At 45.0% G+C, this 12,018-nt stretch overlaps 2 protein-coding genes and 1 long non-coding RNA gene across 3 annotated transcripts in view; all 3 read right to left on the bottom strand.

Moving 5' to 3' along the window:
• The window catches only part of LOC145425734 (coxsackievirus and adenovirus receptor-like), a 312,252-nt gene that overhangs the window by 182,059 nt on the left and 118,175 nt on the right, over window positions 1–12,018 (bottom strand). The window lies entirely within an intron of this gene.
• The window catches only part of LOC113011078 (uncharacterized), a 75,074-nt gene that overhangs the window by 6,263 nt on the left and 56,793 nt on the right, over window positions 1–12,018 (bottom strand). The window lies entirely within an intron of this gene.
• LOC145422591 (uncharacterized) lies at window positions 6,696–11,610 on the bottom strand. The gene is made up of 2 exons (XR_013903904.1): window positions 11,488–11,610; window positions 6,696–11,045 (listed from the first exon to the last, which is right to left on the bottom strand). It is a non-coding gene; the product is annotated as an uncharacterized LOC145422591 (long non-coding RNA).

Raw genomic sequence — 12,018 nt, 5'->3', positions numbered from 1 at the left:
CTGTGCAGAGACAGACTGATGACCACTGTTCCCTCTAAGCTGAGCGAGTGAGCAATTGCACTGCTGACACTCCATGCACAGAAAATCAGCGACATAAAATAAATACATGTGTTTACTTTAATTCCAATTCAGGCTGGATTTTGTTTTTGTGCGCTGCGCAGATTTTCTGTGTGGGGAGTCCGTGTCAGCAGTGCACGATTGCTCACACGCACATACACGCTTAGAGGGAAAATTGCTGATGACTGACTGGAACAGTATGATTCACATTTTACAATAACACTGTCCTCACACATGTGCAGTTCCTGGTAAAGCCTGATGTGATGAAACAGACTGTGGTAAAGGTGTCATATTTCTAATATAAACAATGGAAGAATTATTTTTCTTAAAAAAAACGTACTTAAATTAACACTGCCGATGATAAAATAACACGAAGGTTGCTGTTATTTCGTGATACCCTCCTATTCATTCCACTTAATTTTTCTTCACCATGTAGGTAAAATGTAACCTAAACCTACAGTTAATTGGTTACATTGGTTTTATGGTCTTACTAGTGGATCTTAAACTATTTAACTGTTGTTATAAAGCAGTAGCTCTGCTGTAACCTCTTTCACCAAAAAGACTTTTTCAGTATATAGAAGCATTATAACCAAGGGCGTAGATTTGGTTTTGGCATTGGTAGGGACAGATGATTCAACCAACAAACCCTGCCCTGTTTCTTTTTTTCCCCTTTTTGTCTTTGCTTCTTGATAAAAAAGGAGAAATATACTTGCCTACATATGCTATTCTACATGCTTTTAAACCATTTAAAATTACAATTCATAGTTTTATATGTGAATTATATAATGTTAAATTTAACTAAGTATTTTAGACTTTAGTTTAAAACCAGCTCATAACCATAACCAGCTCATGTCTGCCAAGAGGCAGATATGAGCTGGTTGGAAGCACAGGAAACACAGGAATCAAACCAGGGACGCTGCTGTTATGGAGCTGAACTGGAGCCATTCAGACACTGAGGCCCTCTGAACACATTTTAATTACAGCTGTGCAGAGACACACTGATGACTGACTGGAACACTATGATTCACATTTTACATTAAGACCATCCTCACACATGGTTTATATTTGGCCACTAGAGGGAGATGTTTATACATGTGTACTGACAATTTTATGTTTAACTGTGCATAAAGATTGACTTAAAGACTTAATGAAAAGATTTTGCCAGGATGTTGTTGAAACAGTCTGTGAAAATCTTGATTTTCAGAAGCTTCTAGATTAGGCTGTAATACTTCTAATATAAACATCCATCGATCCATTTTCTTCCGCTTACCTGGGGCCGGGTCGCCGGGTGGAGATATAATCTCTCAAGCGTGTCCTGGGTCTGGCCCGGGGCCTCCTCCCATGGGACTGGCCCGGAACACCTCACCCAGAAGGCATCCTTGTCAGATGCCCGAACCACCTACACTGGCTCCTTTCGATGTGGAGGAGCAGCGACTCTGCTGTGAGCCCCTTCCAAATGGCCAAACTTCTATCTCTAAGAGAGAGGCCAGTCACCCTTCGGAGGAAGCCAAACCGCAATCTTGTTCTGTCGGTCACTACCCACAGCTCGTGACCATAGGTGAGGGTAGGGACATAGATTGACCGGAAAACTGAGAGCTTTGCTTTCACACTAAGCTCTCTCTTCACCACAACAGGCCGGTACTGCTTCTGCATCACTTTGGCCGCCACACTGCGGCCGCTGCACTGCGGCCGCCGCACCAATCTATCTGTTGATTTCCTGCTCCCTTCTCCCGTCACTTGTGAACAAGACCCCGAGATACTTAAATTTTTCCACTTGCGACAGGAACTCATCCCTGACCCAGAGTGGGCACTCCACCCACCCTTTCCCAGCTGACGACCATGGCCTCAGATTTGGAAGTGCTGATTCTCGTTGCCATCGCGTCACACGCAGCTGTGAACCCTTCCAAAGCAAGCTGGAGGCCATCATCTGATGAAGCCAACAGAACCACATCATTCGCGAAAAGCAGAGATGAGATTCTGACACTAGTGAAGTGAAAGTGAAATCATGTTCATAAAAATTATGAACAGAATCAGTGACAAAGGGCAGCCCCGGCGGAGCCTATCCTATCACCCACCAGGAACAAGTCTGGCTTATTCCTGGCTATGCGGACCAAGCTCTTGCAACGGTTGTAGAAGGACTGAAAGTCTCGTAGCGAAGTATTCCTTCCGCTGCCCAACAATTTTCTCTGTCAAAGTCAGCAGCGCTCCACCCGAACTATACACAGTGCAGGTAGAACACCGCTTTCCCCTCCTGAGTTGCCTGACTGTTTGCCAGAATCTCTTTGAGGCAGTCCGAAAGTCTTTTTCCATGGCTTCTCTAAACTCCTTCCACACCCAAGTTTATGATTCAGCCTGTACCTGAGCCACGTTACGCTTAGCCTGTTGGTACCTATCAGCTGCCTCCAGAGTCCCTCAGGCTAACTAAGACCGGTAGAACTCCTTCTTCAGCTTGGTGGCTCCCCTCACCTCTGGTGTCCACCATTTGGTTCGAGGATTACGACCACGACAGGCACCAACTATCTTGCACCCGCATCTCAGTGCAGTTGCTTCGGCAATGGAGGTGCTGTAAATGGTCCATTTGGACTCAATGTCCCCAGTCTCAGAATACTGTTGAAGCTCTGCTGGAGGTGTGAGTTGAAGATCTCATGGACCGGGGCCCCTGCTACGTTCCAAGCACACCCTCACTGTACGTTTAGGTGCGCCAGGTCTGTACAGCGTTCTCCCCCGCCACCTGATCCAACTCACCACCAGCTGGTGACCAGTTGACAAGTCATCCCCTCTCTTTACCTGAGTGTCCAAAACATATGACCTTAGGTCTGGTGATACGATTACAAAATCAACACTACAATGAGCGGGTGGAGGGAGGTTTGGAGTCTTCTCCCACCCCCATTCTCTGCGGCCTGCTGGAGCGGGAGGGCTAGTAGGAGGAGTTGGCCGTCCGACTGCGGTCTGGGGTGTGGGGCCTCCCTGCTGCTGCGGAGTCGGGGTGGTCTGCCTCTCCCCACCGCAGGGAAAAGGGTAACACCACCTGGGTCTGGGTGCAATTCCCCCCTCCAGGGGCAAGGGTACCTAGACCCGGTTTGTAGAGTACGCTTGGGGAGTGTGATTGTGTGTACAGCGTCTCTTTATGTCTGTCTCCACGTTGGTTGAGTATGGAGTGAGTGCATATGAGAGCATGAGGGTGGGAATGGATGTTTGTGTCTGTGTGTGCCTGTATGTCTGTGTCTATATGTCAGGTTGGGTATCAGACGCCACCTCTCTGGGGACACCTCAGGCCCTCCAAGGTTTGGAGGCCTATCTCCACCCACCACCACTTCCCCTGCCGGTGGCGGACTCCCTCAGGTGTCGGTGTGTTGGTGGTTCTTTGTGTCTGGGGGTGGGCGTCCGGGTACACACCGGCTCACTCCTTGGCGGCCGCTTGTCGGGGCCTGGGGCCTGGGGCTCGCTCGGGCCCCTTTGGAGGTGGGGTGCCCCCGGCCTCTCGGCCTGGCGCTCGGTCACTCAGGCGCAGCTGGGGGCCGGCGGAGCTCACGGGCGCGTCACTGCAACTCCCCCTGACTTCTGCTCCCCGGCTGCTGGGCGAGCCCTCATCTGGGACTCTCCTCAGCTCTTACTGGAACAGTGGCGCGGCTGCCCCTCTGTTGGTCTTCCATGGTCTCTTGTGTTCTGGGGGCCTCTGGATGTCTGGAGTTTTGATCTCCTCCATACCCGCTTCACACCCTGGAGGACGGGGCTGTGGCCCCCCCACACTCCCTAGCAGATCATTACATGGAGAAACCTTTGGAATGCAAGCATGCTGATCCACACAGGTATGCACACATGGGTATTCACAGACGCGGACTAAAGCTTTCTTGGCTGCTGCCTCAAAGCACACTGCGCTGTCTATCTTGCGTGCTGCACAATATCGTTTATTATTTAGTAAATATTGATATCTATGACTAGCTAGTTTATTGTGATGGTGCTTTGTTTTCTCTATTATTATGTTGCTCTTTGTTGTTTGCTGTCTCCTCTGTTTGTTTTTTTTTTGTTTGTTTTTTTTTTTCCTCCATACAGGTGACCCAGGAGTTCTTTTTTTTTTTTTCTCTCTCTTCCCCCCCCTTCTCACAGTCTCTTCTCCCCTTTGGTTTTCTTTCTTTCTCTCCCCCTCTTTCTCTCATTCATTCCCCCTGTCCTATTTATTAAAAAAAAAAAAAAAAAAAAAAAAAAAGACAAAGGATGAACTGAAGCTCTGCCATCACGTAATGTCGCATACTGCTGTTTCTGATGTCATTAAAAAAAAAAAAAAAAAAAAAATCGATCATCGACCTGTGGCCTAGAGTGTCCTGGTGCCATGGGCACTTATGGACACTCTTAAGTTCGAATATGGTCGTTATAGCCAAACTGTGGTTTACACAGAGGTCCAATAACAAAACGGTGCTCGGGTTCAGATCTGGGAGGCCGTTCCTCCCAGTCACAGAAACCCCAACATACAGCAGCAATCCGAAATATCCAAAATACCAACCCCAGCCCGTTGCCTCTCACCAGGGACAACTCCATACTGAGACAAAGTCCAGCCCCTCTCCAGGAGGCTGGTTCCAGAGCCCAAGCCATGCATTGAGGTGAGCCCAACTATATCTAGCCAGTACCTCTCAACCTTACTCACTAACTCAGGCTCTTTCCCTACCAGAGAGGTGACATTCCATGTCCCAATTGCCAGTCTTGGTAGCCGGGGATCGGTCCGCCAAGACCTCTGCTCCTGGCCACCGCCCGGCTCACAATGCACCCGACCCCTACAGTGCCTCCTGCAGGTGGTGGGCCTGCAGAAAGATGGGCTCATGTCCCTTTTTCGGGCTGTGCCCGGCCTGTCCCCATTGACTAAGGCCCGGCCACCAGACGCTCACCCTCAAGCACCCTACCCTGGGCCTGGCTCCAGGGTGGGGCCCCGGTAACCCTATCCCGGGAAGGGTGAACTATTCCCTCGATAGTCTTATCATAGGAGTCTTCTGAATCGCTCTTTGTCTGGTTGTCAAAGGAGCTTGCAAAGAAAAGCGTCTGGACTTCTTTAAGTTACTTGAAGACGTTTCACCTCTCATCCGAGAAGAGAAGAGCCACCTCCACAGGACAAGACTCAGCAGTCCATCTGCATCTTAAGGATAAAGGACACTCTTTCGAGGATGCCAATGTTCACATTTTGGACAGAGAGGACAGATGGTTTGAAAGAGGAGTGAAAGAAGCCATCTATGTCCACTGTGAGCGACCATCTTTGAACAGAGGCGGGGGTTTACGACACCAACTCTCTGCCATCTATAATCCAGTTTTGAGATCCCTTCCCAGACGCCTTAACACCCACTCACATCCTGGGCCATCTGATCTCAGGAATTCGCATGATAAGGTGGGGCCAGGTTTCACAATGAGCTCACCCGAAACTCTGGCTGATTGGGACCCACACCCAGTTTCACACCTTGGCTCAGGCGATTAGAGGATCATCAGGGGGTCCTTTTGTCCCTCTGTGGGGGGTCACTCCCACTAGGTTTATATCTGGGACTCTCCACCATTTGACCTTAGAACTGAAGAAGCTTCTCGGATGAGAGGTGAAACGTCTTCAAGTAACTTAAAGAAGTCCAGACGCTTTTCTTTGCAAGCTCCTTTGACTACGATGACCTGGATGACTGAGAACCTACACAGACTCTTTTTCTGGTTCCTCACCCAGGACTAATTTGCCATTGGAGACCTTACCAGGGGGCAAAGCCCCCAGATAACATAGCCCCTGGGATCCCTGGGACACACAAACCCCTTCCCCACACGAATAATTTTTAATAAAAAAAAATGAAATTAAAAATTAAAAACTAATAATGATAAAAAAGCACATATCTTGCGGTTATTTCATGATACCCTCCTTTTCATTCCACTTAATCTTTCTTTAGCATGAATGTAAAATGTAACCTAAACCTATACATAGGTTACATTGGTTTTATAGTCTAACTCGTGGATCTCAAAATGTCAAAACTTTTGTTATAAAGCAGTAGCTCTGCTGTAAACTGTTTTACCAAAAGGTTGCAGCACACTTCAAAATAGGATTTGTGACCATTTCAAACTTGTCTGAGCTCCGTGCTGGTTCAGGAGATCCACTCTGGGTCACATGTTCATGAGTTTGTTACTTATCAATAAACACTAAGCTCTCTCTTTCTATATTTTATTATGCTCAAGCACAGCTGAAAATAGTTTATAAACGTCCAACCTAACATGTAAAGATTACTTTAGTTTATATCAATTACAATCAATATATTTAAAAAATGTAGAGATGCAAGGATTCATATCTTTGAAGCTGCTACCAGAGTTCTGTTTTGTTTCTCTCATCTGCCTAAAATTAAGAGAAAAAAAATACAATTAACAATACACAGTACAATGAGAGTTTATCAGCTAATTTCTTAGTGACACAGAAAAATTATGACATTTATTTCCTCAGTCACATACTCTTAGTACTAACTAGTGATTGAAGGAAATTGCCTTCCCGGGTTTCCTCCGTGGCGTGAGCGATAAGCAGAGTTTGTCCTTTCCTTATAAGACTCCTAATTATTCAAAGTAACACTCAGGTATGCCATTCAGCGTGTTAGTACGAGCTCGGGAGCAGCTTGGGAGAACAAGAAAACAGAGACTGCTTTAGGTTGCCTTCCCAATCGACTCAAAGGTTTATTTGATACACAGCAGTTTATATAGATGAAAAAAGGTTCGTGTGTCAGCTTTCCCAGTTCAAACCGGTACAGACCAAATAAGGAAACGTCTTCCTGCCTTGTGAGCCAAGAAGTATCCTGTGTGTAGTTTATCAGTTCAGCTACAATTTATGATCATCCCAGCAAAATACACTCCTAGACATAGAATACAGAGTTCTTTCATCAGTGAATTCTGAAACGAACCACCTAGCCTTTAACGAGCCTTTTCCAGGAGATAAAGAAAAAGGGAGGATGGGAGTAAGGAAGTGGTCTCATCTCTGTGGTGTTTTCGACCTTGAGGTACCAGCCTGTGAGTCTCACATTAATTCTTGGGTCACAGAGAAAGAGAAAAACAACTAGTAGATGGGCCTTATTGAGCAACTCTTTTCTGTATAAAACAATCTTCTGTAAATGCTAACCGTGGTACTAAAATACCTAACAGTTCCCCTCTTTTATTATTTTTTAAAAATAATAACTCAAATAGAAAGGAAAAATCACAAATGTAATAACATAATATAAAAAGCAAATCATAAAATGTAATAGTTCACAACCTAATGTTCAATATACACATCAGGAACATCATTGATGACATCTGACACATATTCTGGGTCAATTTGTGCCAATTGCAAATACATTGAAGTGGCTGTACTAGTAGCTATATGGGTTATCATTGAAAATGTGGCTTGCAGAAATGTGAACAGGATTGCACTTTACAATATGAAATAGTAAATAAAAATCCTAAGGTTAATGCAGTAGATATGATTAATAACCTAAATATATAAAAAAAAGACAGTTCTTCAGTCGTCTTCTGGCCTGGTCCCAGGTTCGAGAGACACAGAATAAGCGTCGTATGATGACAATGGGCATTTCATTTTCTCCATTATCAGGATGAAATGAGTCTGGCTTTATCAGGTTAGACATCATGTGGTACTTTTGGCTTTCTGTTCCTGCTGGATGTTTGAGTACCTTGTTGTTGTTCTTTCAGACGTTGTGTCTTAATCAGTGATTGTGTGTGTGTGTAAATTGGATCCTGGCGCTGGCTCGCCGGAGATGTCATCTACCCGTGTGTTTATTTGCTCTGGATCCGGGCGCTGGCTCGCCTGAGATGTCATCTACCCGTGTGTTTATTTGCTCTGGATCCGGGCGCTGGCTCGCCGGAGATGTCGTCTGCTTGATCCGACGCCTGAGATGGTCCGATTGGGCTGGTCTTAACCCTGCTGGCATGAATCCACTGAGGTTGTCCGTCTGTGAGGATGCTGGTTCTTCGTCACTGCCAGTAAAGCCTGGGGGCTGGAACACGCGGCCTCCCAGAGTGTCCTTGGTTTTAGTGGCTTCTCCAACATGCGTCTCCTTGTCTCCACTGGTGGAACTGTGGAGGGGAAAAGCTGAGAGAGACAAACTTTCTGATAGTTATTATTCAGTTTTTCTACCAGGTTGTGAACATCAGTGGACAATGCAATATACATCACCTTCTACTAGCGGTGCCCCTCTGGAAGCTGACCATGGTGTTGGAAATAGTCTTATTTCAAATGGAGATAATTTGGTTACTGCAGATTGAGTCATTCCAATCTCACACAGGACTTGAGTAAGTAATTTGACCCAGGTCATTAAAGTTTTAGCACATTTTTTAATTACTTCTAATGTGAATGAAGGTCCTCTATCACTGTTAATTTGGTGAGGTATTCCGAATCTGGGTATTATTTCATTGCTCAACTTTTGACAGACTACTTCTGCAGTTTCTTTTGAGGTTGGATAAGCTTCTACTCATTTACTAAATTGATCCACTATTACCAGTAAGTACTTGATGCTTCCTTGTGCTGGCATATGTGTAAAATCAGTTTGTAATGTATGAAATGGAAAATCTGGTTGTGGTAAATGCTGATGTTTCGCTTTTGATTTTCCTACATTAGTTCGCGCACATGTTAGACAGGTTGCTAATATGCTTTTTACTGCATGTGATGTTTTCTCAATTACAAATCTTGATTTTATTGCCCCTATTACCCCTCTTTGTCCGACATGACTCACACAGTGAAAATGTCGGACAAGGACTGGCAGCAGGGAATATGGGAGGGCAATCAAACCCTTAAGATTTTGTATAAGCCATCTCTGTCATCTAAGGTACAGTCATTATTCTATGCAGAGGCTTGCTTTTGTATCAATTTTAAATCAACATTTCTTTCTAAATAGTCTGGGAGTGTAACAAGTGGCAGCTGTAGGGGCACAGACAATACTTCCTGCGGAGGTGGGAGCTGCGATGCAGCTGCAGCCTTGGCTGTCACGTCTGCTAAGGCATTACCTGTTGCTTCGTCTGTGTCAGCTGTACTGTGTCCTTACGTTTTTTACAACTGCAACGGCCGATGGTAGCTGTATAGCCTGAAAAAGTCTTTGAACAAAATCACAATTTAGCAATTTATTTTCCATCAGCAGATCTAAATCCTCTCTGTCTCCACAATGTGCCAAAGTCATGCACAACGCCAAATGCATAGCGGCTGTCTGTGTAAATCGTCACATGCTTATCCAAATGTAGCTCACAGGCGCGTATTAAAGCCATGAGCTCTGCTTTTTGTGCTGAGTGGAATGGTAATGAGTGAGCCTCTAGTATGATGTCAGGCAATGTCACCACTGAATAGCCACAAAGAAATGAGTTGTCACTCGGCCTTGAACAGGACCCGTCCACATAAACCGTGGCTGAGTCTGGGATAGGTGTTTGCTCTAAATCTGGACGTGGTGCTGTGGATTCCTGTATACGTGTCATGCAGTCATGATCATCAAGCCTGTCTGAGCCATCCTGTCGGTCAGAAGAACACAGCATAGGATCAATAAATGTGCTGGCGAATCAGGTGTGCTGCTCGCTTTTATAGTGAGATTTGCATATGTTGTTTAGTTATGTTTGCTACAATGGTCGTGACCTGGTGATTGGTGTGTAGAATAGTGTCATGTGAGAGTGTGAGCTTCCCGCAGTCCCTTATCATGATAGAGCAAGCTGCTACTGCCCTCAGGCAGGCCGGCATTCCTGAACAATTCAGGCAGCACCTTTGAGTGGCGGAGGTCAGCACTCCCTGTAATGCATTGAAAGAGGCAGTCATTTCTGTGGACCACAGTATTCGAGGAGGCTTGTCTTTTTTTACAACAGTCACGCAGAATGTGGTCATGAAAAGAACAGTCTGGTATCCACTGTCTGCAATAGTTCACCATGCCTAGGAAGGACAACATTTCCTTCTGTGTAGTGGGACGAGGGACGGAGGTCACAGCTTTGACCCTGTCTGCAGTCATGGAACGTTTTCCGTGAGACAGTGTGAATCCCAAATATTGAACAGAAGTCTGACAGTACTGCATTTTCTTTGCTGATGCTTTGTGGCCAGTCTTTTGGAGGTGCTGGAGAAGCATGTGTGTAGCAGTTTGACATAGTTTTTCACTTTCAGCACAGAGGAGGAGGTCATCCACATGTGGATCAGGGTGCAGCCCTCAGGAGGAGTAAAGCTGTCCAGGGTAGCACGGATCACCATTGAGAAAGCAGCAGGGCTGTCTATCATGCCTTGAGGCAAACGAGTCCAAGTGTACTGCTTATTTCTATGTGTGAATGCAAATAACGGCTGTGTGTCACAGGTACTGAGAAAAAGGAGTGGAGCATAAATCCACCACGGTAAAATGTGTATGCAATGCATGTCAATATGCTGTGAACATCTGAAACGAGAGGTGGCAGAGGAATGTTGACTGCATTAATTTGCCTCAAGTCTTGTATGAAACGCCATACGCCAGGTTTGTTAGGCTTTGGCACAGGATTGACAGGAGTGTGGGCTTTATTACTCCTGTAGTCAATAAATCTCCTATCATGACATCTAGGGCTGCGGCTTTTTCCGTGGAAAGGGGACATTGCCTGACATATACTCGCTTTTTGTTTTTTAGCTGTGCGTGATAAGGTATGCAGTCAATAAATCCTATCTCATTCTCACTTTTAGACCACAATGTCATATTCTGGTATTCAGCTGGCAATGTAACTGCAGAAATAGTACAGTGGATAGGGTAGGTTAGATGTATGTGATGACATGGTGTAGTTATATCATAAACTATGTCTGAGTTATGTAACAAAATCACTGTTTGACCTTCACTTGTGTGAGCAGTTATCATGTTGTTGAACAGTGTGAGAGAAACAAAAGTGTGGCTCCCAGTCATGGGATTACCTGTTAGTGGCGTCTGTACACGTTTTTTTTTTTGGCACAGTGTGTGACATAGAGTACCGGACAAAAAGGATGTTGAGTTCATTCTCTGCTGAGGGTCCAGCTGACACAGAGGATGTTCCTTCTCCATCATGTCGGTACACAGGGCAGAGAAAACATAAGCTGTTATCAGTGTCAGCAAACATTTCACCCTTTATGTTAAATGAAATACACAAATTCATTTTTGCCTTGGGTGTCTGCGGCTGCTGGAAAACTGAGCTGAATTTGCACCTCTAGCTTGTCCAACAGTGCATAAAGCGTTTTATGAATACTAGGATAGATTCATCAGGCTTCTGTTTACACATAGTTACTGCATTTAAGTCAATTTTGTCTCTGGACATTGTTAGCAGGAATTTCTTTAGATTCTTAAAGAAATCGGCGACTTTGTCATTATTTACCCTCCTTTTGTCCATAGCGGTAACATTTGATGCATCACGTCGCGGCATTCTATCATATATTTTCTACAGGACTTTTTAAGCAGACTACTTTTCTTATCACAAATGATATTCAACATTTCTACTGACCTGTTTTCTGGCGATAATCGTTCGGGATAAGGCTCCGAAAAGAAATTAGAATGCATTGAACTTCTTAAGTTGTAAACAAAGTCAGTCACATAAGCACTCCCGCATGTTCTGGATACGTGATCATGGACGTCTTCACCGATTCGTGGACGTAGGTTACACGTAACCGGAAATGGGAGTTGTACTGAGCCGTTATTTGAGACTTTATTTTGTATTTTATTAATTTTTGGTTTTACAGGTACTTTAGATTTTTTATCGGACCTGTCTGTGGTCTTTGAATAATTCTGACCCATGTTCAGTGATTTCCAGAGGGGTTTACACGCTAGGAGGATTTATGTTAGTATTTTCGCTGCGGCACAGCTGAGGTCACTTTAAATTTATTGCTAGCAATTTTTTGTTTGTGTGAGCAACTCTCACTTAGCGAGCAACTTCTCGCTTAACGAGCAACTTCTCGTAAAACAACAGGCAACTTCCTGTGTCTTTCTGCTTTTAATTTACTGCTTTTAACCCTTGTATGGTAATCGGGTCTGTGAG

Source organism: Astatotilapia calliptera, chromosome 3 (genome assembly GCF_964374335.1).
Source record: "Astatotilapia calliptera chromosome 3, fAstCal68.1, whole genome shotgun sequence".
Taxonomy (NCBI): Eukaryota; Metazoa; Chordata; class Actinopteri; order Cichliformes; family Cichlidae; genus Astatotilapia; species Astatotilapia calliptera.
The sequence above is the reverse complement of the archived record's forward strand: the minus strand, read 5'-3'. Positions and strand labels throughout refer to the sequence as shown.